At 42.1% G+C, this 9,424-nt stretch overlaps 1 non-coding gene across 1 annotated transcript; it reads left to right on the top strand.

Moving 5' to 3' along the window:
* Positions 1-245: 245 nt before the first annotated feature.
* Positions 246-363, top strand: LOC115611082. Its single transcript, XR_003992456.1, has one exon. It is a non-coding gene; the product is annotated as a U6atac minor spliceosomal RNA (small nuclear RNA).
* The last annotated feature ends 9,061 nt before the right edge of the window (positions 364-9,424 follow it).

Raw genomic sequence — 9,424 nt, 5'->3', positions numbered from 1 at the left:
CTGATACAGCTATATATATTGTGTCATTCTGTGCATCAACAGCATACTTAAAATGTAGGATGTATGAATATCATTCAGGGTAGGAGATGTTTATCAGTGAAATAAGCCAATGAGTTATGTAAATTAAGAAGATTCTATTCTTTTTTTTTATTAGTTGAATTGTTACCGTTCTGCTAGTCAGCTACAGAAGATGTTAACCAGCTTAAGAGGTACTTTTTACCTGAGGAAAGGAAACCTCGTTCATTGTGTTGTATGAAAGGAGAGAAGGTTAGCACTCCCCTTGATGAAGAGGCCCTTGTTGCCTATACAACACACATACGGTTTAGGCACTGCCACCTACTTAGTGGCATCTAACCATGTTTTGGGGTTGGAACTAGATGATCTTAAGGTCCTTTCCAACCCTAACTGTTCTATGATTTTAATTAGAAGGACAGACTATCTCATGAATTAGAAAGGGATAAAATGAGTAAAGTCTGTATCCCTAAAGCTATCTTGATCCCTTAGGGATGAAGAGAGAACTGAGTAGGAGGGCTACAGTGCTTCCAGCAAAAGGGATGTGTTTATGACAGCTTCTTCTAGATATTACCCAAAGCATAATGTAGTCATATGTGAGGACATGTGTCTGGCAGGCTAGCAGTGAGGGCTGTTGTTAAGGGAGATAGAAACTCTTTTGATTTAATCAAAGTAGAAGAAGGTGGAGTACGGTCATTCTTCTATCACTGATGTCCTTTAAAATTGTCTATGAGTTTAGTGCAACTCTGACTGGACATTTCTCTTGTCTTTGCCAGAACCATAAAAGGGTCCATCCAAAAGCATACAGCACCTCAATACTCCCCATTTCCACCTGCAAAGGCCAGGTGGAATTGCGTCAGGGAGCGAGAGGAGGCAGAAATATCTCTCTAATGCTCTCAAGATATTGTGGAGCTTGCTTAAAACTGCTTGGCAAAGACATCAGACCAGAACAAATGTTCGAGTCATGTTGTAGGACATAAGCATCCATCTGCACTTTTCCTCTATCAGATCAGTCCACTTTCTGCTAAAAGTGGAGCTGGGACATCAAACTAGTAAAAAATTGGCTTTCATGCACTCTTCCAAAGGAATATTTGAACACAAGAGTTTATTTTTACTGTAAATTCTGTTGTTTTGTTTTACGTCCTGATCTATTGACGATTACATCACTTGAACTTCTCGATTTATTGGTTTGATCGTAATCATGACCTTAATGTGATCATCACATTGTTCTATCTTTAATTACCCCGGTAAAATTTTAGTTTATTAGTTCACTAATGTGCTAATTTAAGTGCCTCTTTGCCTGCTCATCCTCTTCAAGAAAATTCATTTTAAAAAGTCAACAGAACAGGTTTCATCTGTCAAATTTTGCAGCACGGACGTTGCATTCAGTGGGTACAAATAACTTTCAGCAAAGAAGATTGCAAGTCAGTGGTTTCTGAGACCAATTTAACACCCAAGTTTCTTGGCCTGACCTAGTATGAGAAAAAGTATTTCTGCACCAGAACCTGTATAGTGGGTCAAGGGAAATAAGCCATTCTTCAAAGAGATTTTAGTAAACAGAACACCTGCAAAACTGCCTACATGGGGTGACTTGTATGGATTTTAGGGCCCAGTCCTTGAGCCAGTGAAGGCAAGGAGCAGACCATTTCAGGGAATAATTTACCAGGCTTCAGAAATCAAGACCTAGTTCATTGTGCTCCTACAAGCAACTTATAGGTTGTATCCCACCTGTATGTTGCTTCCGTTATGGGCAGGGTTCTGGAGGAGGATTTGTGGGAGATACTGGCTGGACCCCCAAATTCCTTCTCCTTTCTGAAGCTGTGTATTAGGTTTGCATGGACCAGCGGGGGGGGGGGGGGAGGGCCTACAGGAGTGACTTCTGTGAGCAGCTGCTGGAAGCATCTCCTGTGTCTGATAGAACCAATGCCAACTGGCTCCAAGATGGATCCACCAAGGCTGAGCCCATCAGCGATGGTGGTAGCGCCTCTGGGATATCATAGTTAAGGGGAAAAAAATTACTGTGCAAGGAGGAACTGCAGTGGGAGAGCAGAGTGAGAATATGAGAGAAACAGCTCTGCAAACACCAAGGCCAGTGAAGAAGGAGGGGAGGAGGTGCTCCAGGTGCTTCTCTTGAAGCAGAGATTCTCTTGAAGCCCATGGTGCGGACCATGGTGAGGCAGGCTGTGCCCTGCAGCACATGGAGGTCCATGGTAGAGCAGATATCCACCTGGAGCCCATGGGGGGCCCTGCACCAGAGCAGGTGGATGCCTAAAGGAGGATGTGTGACCCTGTGAGACGTGCTGGAGCAGGTTTCCTGGCAAGACTTGTGGCCCTGTGAGGGCCCCAAGCTGGAGCAGTCTGTTTACGAAGGATGCACCCTGTGGAAGGGACCCATGCTGGAGCAGCTCACGAAGAACTACAGCCTATGGGAAGGACTCAAATTGGAGAAGTTCATGGAGGACTGTCTTCCGTGGGAGGGACCCCACACTGGAGCAGAGAAAGAGTACGATGAGGACCAGGGCAGCAGAGGAGGAAGGAGTGGCAAAAACAACATGTGATGAACCGACCGCAACCCCTGTTCCCCATTCCCCTATACCACTGCACAGGAGGAGGCAGAGAATTCAAGAGTAAAGTTAAGCCTGGGAAAAAGGGAGAGGTGGGGGAAAGGTGTTCTTGAGATTTGGGTTTATTTCTCATTATCCTACTCCGATCTGATTGATAATAAGTTAAACTAGTTTCCCCAAGTTGAGTCTGTTTTGCCCGTGGTTGGTGAGTGATCTTTCCCTTGCCCTTATTTCAACCTCCGAGCCTTTTGTCCTATTTTCTCTCCCCTGACCAGTTGAGGAGGGGAGGAACAGAGTGGCTTTGGTGGGCACTTAGCATTTAGCCAGGGTCAACCCATCATTGTCCTTTTCAGCACCCAACATGAGGCCTGAGGAATTCAAGATAAGAATAGTGTTTGGGAGAGGTAACGGGCAAAATATGGACTGAAGACAGCCAGAGAGAAAAGAGTGGAATGACTGTGGGGAGTTTATGTTTTTGTAGTTGTGGCGAAGGGACGAGGGGTGGATTGTGTGTAGTTTCTGTGAGAAGCTGCTAGAAGCTTAGTAGCAGCTTATCCAAAAACTGGCAGTGAAAGCCAAAGTTCTAGCTTGAATGTTAGAAGCAGTTTTCATTGTATTTGTTAGCTCTTCGTATTTTCAACAGCAATGTGGCCAACTGCAAGGATTTATAGTGGTGTTCTATTAATATTTGTCTTTTCCTTTAAATTAAGCTTAAGCATTTGAATTCTTATGGGCAGCTGCAGAGTTTTAAAATATATATCTTTCATATATATATTATATATTTTTTTATGAGCTCACATTTATATGTAAAAACATTGTCTGAATTTTTGGATGATCGCTTTTTATGCTTATGCTTGTAGGAAAGCGCATGTACTAAAATAACTTCCCAGATTTCTTCTAAAATACCTGTGGAGATGATATCACTGACAGTGGCATGTTATGCATATTTTCTACGCCCGTTTATCACACTACTTGATTTTCATAACTTATTTTGGATTCCTTGATGTTGATGAATAGCTTGCTTTCAGTATGGCACCTAGAAGCAGACAGTGGTAAAACTAGCATGGAGCAGGGGAGAAGGATGGGATTTTGTACGATATAGACTTTCCTGCTTTTTCTATGTCTAAGACATTTGCCTTTTTCCAACAGCATTTTGCTGTTGACATGCTCAGCTTGTGATCTAATCTGTGCTTATCAGAGTGCCTTTTACACATGCATGGAAAGCAGACTGAAGGAGGGGCACAGTCTTTTCCACTACTTAGAATTTGAAGTTATTTACCCAGAGTGCAATTTGTGTACAGCAGTCACTCTCCAGGCCAGATTTTGAATCCATCAGTCCAACCATAAATCATATATTCACAGGAGTGGAAAATTCAAATAGGCACCTGCTGTCTAATGGAAAAAGTTTTTCATTCCTGCTCTAAACAACATTGTTTGTAGCTTTTCACCAACTTGGAGTGAATAATCTCAAGCTCTATTAAAGCTTTAGGAGAATTTGAGTAACTCCAAGTGAGTTAGATTTTTGTTAAACTTCATTGGAATGCTTATACATTTTTTATGCTGTATTAAGTAGACCGTTTAATGGATTTTGATTGGCAATGCAGCCTGAAGCCTCATTACTTGAAAGCTTTATAGCTACACATAGTATGTGTTTCCAAGCTATAATGGAGAAAAATGAGCTTTCTCTTTGGAGGCTGATGTTTCCCACTGAGAGATCAATAAATTGCCTCCTCATTTTATGACAGACCTGGAATTTCAGCTCTGTGTGCCCCAAGTTGTGTTTTGTCAATAATACCCCTTAAAGAATTTAACTGTTGTAATTGATGAGATACAGCTTTCAGTCTGCTATTGGGCACTTCAGTTTGGGCAAGACATCAAAGTGGGGCTATTTATTGGGATAAACAAAAAAACACCATCATGTGGCAACTGTCAACCCCTCTTGCTTCTGGGTGTCTAGTTTGTATTCATTCTAGTGGAGGCACTTGTGATGTCCTGTTTTCTAAGAGCTTTCTTTCATTCTTCTTTTATTTTTCCCATCTCTCTCCTCCTCCCCATCCCCACCCCATCCTTAACATGAAAGACATTTAAAGCATGATAGTTTAGCAAAATGGGATCAAAGCAAAGGAGGATCATTTGCTACTTTCTAACCAAAAGGAGAAAGGTGTTGTAAGCAAATAAGTGAGATGTCTGCTATTCAGTGCCACAGGAGTGCTGCTTTCAGAGGAAATGCCTCTCTTCGAAGGCATCCAGTGGTGCCCATAGTCAAGGCTGCCTCCTGAGAGGGAAGAAGCGGTTTTAATTAGGATGATACCAGCAAGAATATAATGATGTTGCAGATATTGTGCCTCTATGAGTTAAAGTTGCTATCAAGTTGCCCTTCAATGGTGTGTTGAGTGTCTGAGAAAGCCTTAGTAAAACTGACTGCGTTGAAGACGGCTGCTGCAAAGATAATTTTTTATCTTTAACTGAAGAACTCAGCTTTGAGTCACATTTTCAAAAGCATCAGTTATCTGGTTTGGTCTGAATCTGTATGACAGAACTGAAAGCTTATTGCGATTTGAGCTTTTGCATTGGTATAGTTAGAAAGTGCTTTGCCAAGATGTTGTACCACTTGCATGTAGGGCCTGAATGAGGAGAACTGAAGGTCTTCAGGGTATACAGGGAGTTGGCAGATGACCATGTGTAGTTCAAAACTTACAGCATGCTGCTTGTTCTTAGAAGCAAGACTTTGTTAGATGTGTTTCATGCCTCAAAATGAGAGGGTTATTCTGCAAGTTGCCACCTTCTTCCTAAAACAGTGATTGTGCAACTTCTTCCTCAAGCTCAACCTGCCCAACCTACTGTTTGTATCCAGTGCAGAATCATCCTGCATCAGTCCTGTGTTGCAGATGAAGATGTAAGGGGATGGGTGGCCACTAAGCAGGACATTAAGCCTCCCACCTGTGCCTAGGAGTAGGTTGCAGACAGGCAGGATGTTCATTAACTGGCACAGCTTAGGTCAGTACAAAGAGGAGCTAAGCTATACTTGTGTGTGGAACAAAGGGTCTAGGGACAGAGCTGGGCATCTTCTGTCAACAAAATGCTGCTTCTTTCACAGAGGAGGCAGAAAGAGCTGCCAGCTCTATATTTATTGCAGGAATTGTGCATGGCTCTTAAGTGTGTGTAGGTCATTAACAGAGTGCCATCTACTGGCACAAGGTGCCTTTATTGTCTGCATTTTTAAGATGGATGAAATGAGTGCTGCAGCTCATATTGAATGGCTTTCAGGTGAGCCCTGAATGCAAGGTGCCAGCCCACTCTTCAGCCGGCCACAGCTCTGAGGCCTTTTCAAGCCCTTATAAAGAGTGTGGAAATCCCCACACCCTCTCTGTGGCAGAGTTCATGGACTAGAGCCACCTCCTGTTACCTGAACGGATCACTGGGTTGCCTGGACAAAACAGGTCAATGGAAACTGTTAAGACACCTTGTGTAAGTATATCACAGAAGGGTGTACACACCTAGCTAGCTTCTGTCAGAAGTACTGCATATTCTGTCACCCTTCCACATGTCCTTGGGTGTCAGGTAGGCTCCCATATTCAGATGGGGAAGCTGGGAAATTGGTTGCAGCTCTGAAGGAAAGCACAACAGGAGGGGCTTATTATTGTCATTTAATTAATTTAATAAATGTATTCAATGAGATAGGAGGCATATTAGTGTAATTATCACCAGGAGGTCCCTCATTTACTGATTTTTCATGCAGAGCAGATTTCTGTGTAGCACAGGTGCAGTTTCAAAAATGGCAGGGGCAAAGCCTGAGTAGGAGGCAGGTAAGTCTTCTAGCACTTACACAGGGTATGATTGGACAATTTGTCACCCAGAGTTATGGTAAAAAATGGCTGGATCTATTTTGCTCCGAAGAGGAGATAACTTACATTTGGTTTTGTGGAAGATGGAATTCTCTGTCTTAGCTGCTTGCATCAACAGATTAAAAATGAAGTCCTCTGACAGAGCTCTATAAGGAAAATTTGTCCTGCTGCTTGCCTTAATTAGGAGAAAGTAGTTTTTCTGCCTTGCAAAAATGTTTGACATTAAAAGGATATATGAAAAAATCCATTCTGCAGTAACATAAAATGAGACCTTTACAAAGGTTTTCACCAAGAATGAGGCCAGATAGACTGGGGGACCTGTTCTGGTGATGGAAGCCTCAGATTTAAGCCTCTGGTGAACAAGGAACTTGGACTCAGGCTTGGACAGATGCCTAAGTCACATCATTATTCTTTAGTAGCATCTTCTTCCCTCATGAGTTCAATGTCCATCCACTCGACAGCGAGCACTAGAGAATCATGTTGACAGTAGCTCTCCTCACAAAAAGAAAAAAATGTCATTTTTCTACTAGGGAAATGTATTTCCTAAAAGACTTCCATCTGTCTTGAGCACACACTTTAGTTAAACATCCAAAATATTGAAATAAGAAGCTGTTCACAGAACAATTGCCTTATCATAAAACACACCCTGCTAAGAACATGATTTCTGTTTCCATTTAATGTGAGGCAGTGCTCCTCATTATTCTCTCTGCACACCGAGCTTCATCTAAATCAAATTGAACTGAAAAGGACAATAGTGCTATTGATTTCTAGTACTAAAAATAATGCATAATAACCTCACTGTACTGTCAAATCTGCTCAGTGAATGAAATTGCTACCACAGAATATGTATCATTATTCATCAACTTTATTATCCTTACCAAGCAGTCTGGTATCTTCATTTCTATGGAACTTGACTTGAGCAAGAAATGACAACATGATCTGCGCTTCTTGGTCACCCATGCATATCCATGAGGTGTTCAAATATCTCTGTGTGAGGTGAGCATGGAGATGCCTCCCTGTTGAATGTGTAACTAAGGCTGATAGATATGGAAAACTGCAGTTTAGGTGAGATCAAGACTGGGAGTGGGCATGAACATGAGTTTGAATGTTTTGAATCTGTGCACGACTGTGCCAGGAGCAAAGATTCCTGAATTAAAAAGTACATAACAAGAAGATTAAAAGCACAACTGATTTGCTATGTACTATCAATAAGGATATTAGCTTTTTTTTCTGTTTTCAAATACTTTTTTTAATGAATGCTGCAGAGGAAACCCTGCAGTACAGGATGTCAAGAATCATGTTTTGGGACAGGGAGTTGCAGTTGTGTTAGAGCTTCAGCTGGCATAAACTGGCTTGGGTTCACAGATGGCATCTGTCTTCTCTGAAATGTGCTATGACATGACTTGATGCACTGGTGCATACTGGTGATGATTATTTTTAGATGATAACTGCCTAGTTCTGGAGGCGCTTTTAGCAGTCTTGGAGCCTATAAGGGCAGTCCATGGCATCAGCAATCCAAAAATTGTGACAGCGTGGCACACAGGAATGTACTGGCAGACTCAGGCCAGGTTTTGGCAGAGGGAATTACCAGAAGCACTGCCAGCACCACCTGTGTGTTGTGGGGTTGTTTTTATATGAGTTTGTTTAAAAAAAAACCCCCAAACTAAACCAAACAAAAAACGAACACGCACTTTTTTTTTCTCCTGTCCTGCTGAGCAATTTGGGTTCAGATACTTTTCCTCTCCATCTGTGAAGTGTCAAGTGTTCATTATGTAGAGTTCTTGATTCTATTTGCCTCTGTAGCCTGTGCTTTGTAATAGTTTCACGACTCGCAGCTGAAATCCAAAACTGGTCTCTTCCTTCTGGTTTCATTTGTTGGTGTTTGCATTTACACTATGAGGAGCTGGCTGGGACCTACTGCAGAAGGGCAAAAGTGCTGAGTGGAGCATATTTCATTGGTTTCCTAGTCTGGCTGTTAATGGGAAATACTGACACTCTTACAAGAAAGCTCATTCATGTGGTCATCTCAGCTTACCTTGTAAGTTCAGGCTGACCACAAGGTTTAAGGAAAAGGGGTTTAACTGAATCCAGCCTTCAACTTACTTTAATCTGACTGGTAGGGAAGTTTACACAAGGTTAAAGCTCAATTACTCTGTATAAGGGATCTGAAAATTCAGAAAAAAAATTGTTCCTTTTGTATGAGATGCCCAAGGGCTTTCCCACTAAACCTCATATTTCTGCTTCCCACCTCTTAGATCATGATGATTCTTGCTTGAACATGGCTTACATTTCTGACATAAAAGCTACTCATTTCTGTTACACTTTTCTTCACAGGCATTCCTCTTCTTCATCTTGGACTTTCATTGGGAGAAGGAGCATGTGAGTAAGAAAGAGTGGGAGGAAATGGCATAACCCCAAGTAGTTCGCGTATGGTAAAGCTTAGCTGTTGATGATGGTGAGGCTGAGGACCAAAAGCTTTTGCCATTAGCAAGGCCTTTTGGAGCAGGGAACCTCTGTTAGAAGGCATTACAAAAGGATATGAGTTCTTGGAAAGGTAGCAGAGCTTTAGCTAAATGGAGTATCTAGGGGGTGCACAGCCCATTTAGAGGGCTGCTCTCTAGCAAGAAATTTCTTCAGCTGTCCTTGTGGCTTGGACTAATTCAGCACTGAGCTGACAGTTTGCTTTGCAGGACCTGTGTGACACCTGCTGTGGAAAAGTGCTTCACACAGCAAGGCTATTAATAACCCAGCTCTTGTGAGCACTTGGCCACAGTCTGAGGCCGTATTCTCCTAATAACCCTAAAATATGTTTTGTTTTCATGTACTTGTGGATATTAGGTTGAACCTTTCCTACTGTCAGGGATTTCTGAAACCTTAATTGCTTTTCCAACTTAATTGCCCCTGGAATGAGTTCAGGAATTAGTTTTTTGCTAATGGGGAAATATTTGGGCTCTTATGGCTCTGAAACTATTATTTTTAGACCTAAATTAAGGTGGGGAAATG

This window comes from Strigops habroptila, chromosome 7 (genome assembly GCF_004027225.2).
Source record: "Strigops habroptila isolate Jane chromosome 7, bStrHab1.2.pri, whole genome shotgun sequence".
In the NCBI taxonomy this organism is placed as follows: Eukaryota; Metazoa; Chordata; class Aves; order Psittaciformes; family Psittacidae; genus Strigops; species Strigops habroptila.
Note: the sequence above shows the minus strand (reverse complement) of the source record. Positions and strands in the feature narration are given on the sequence as shown.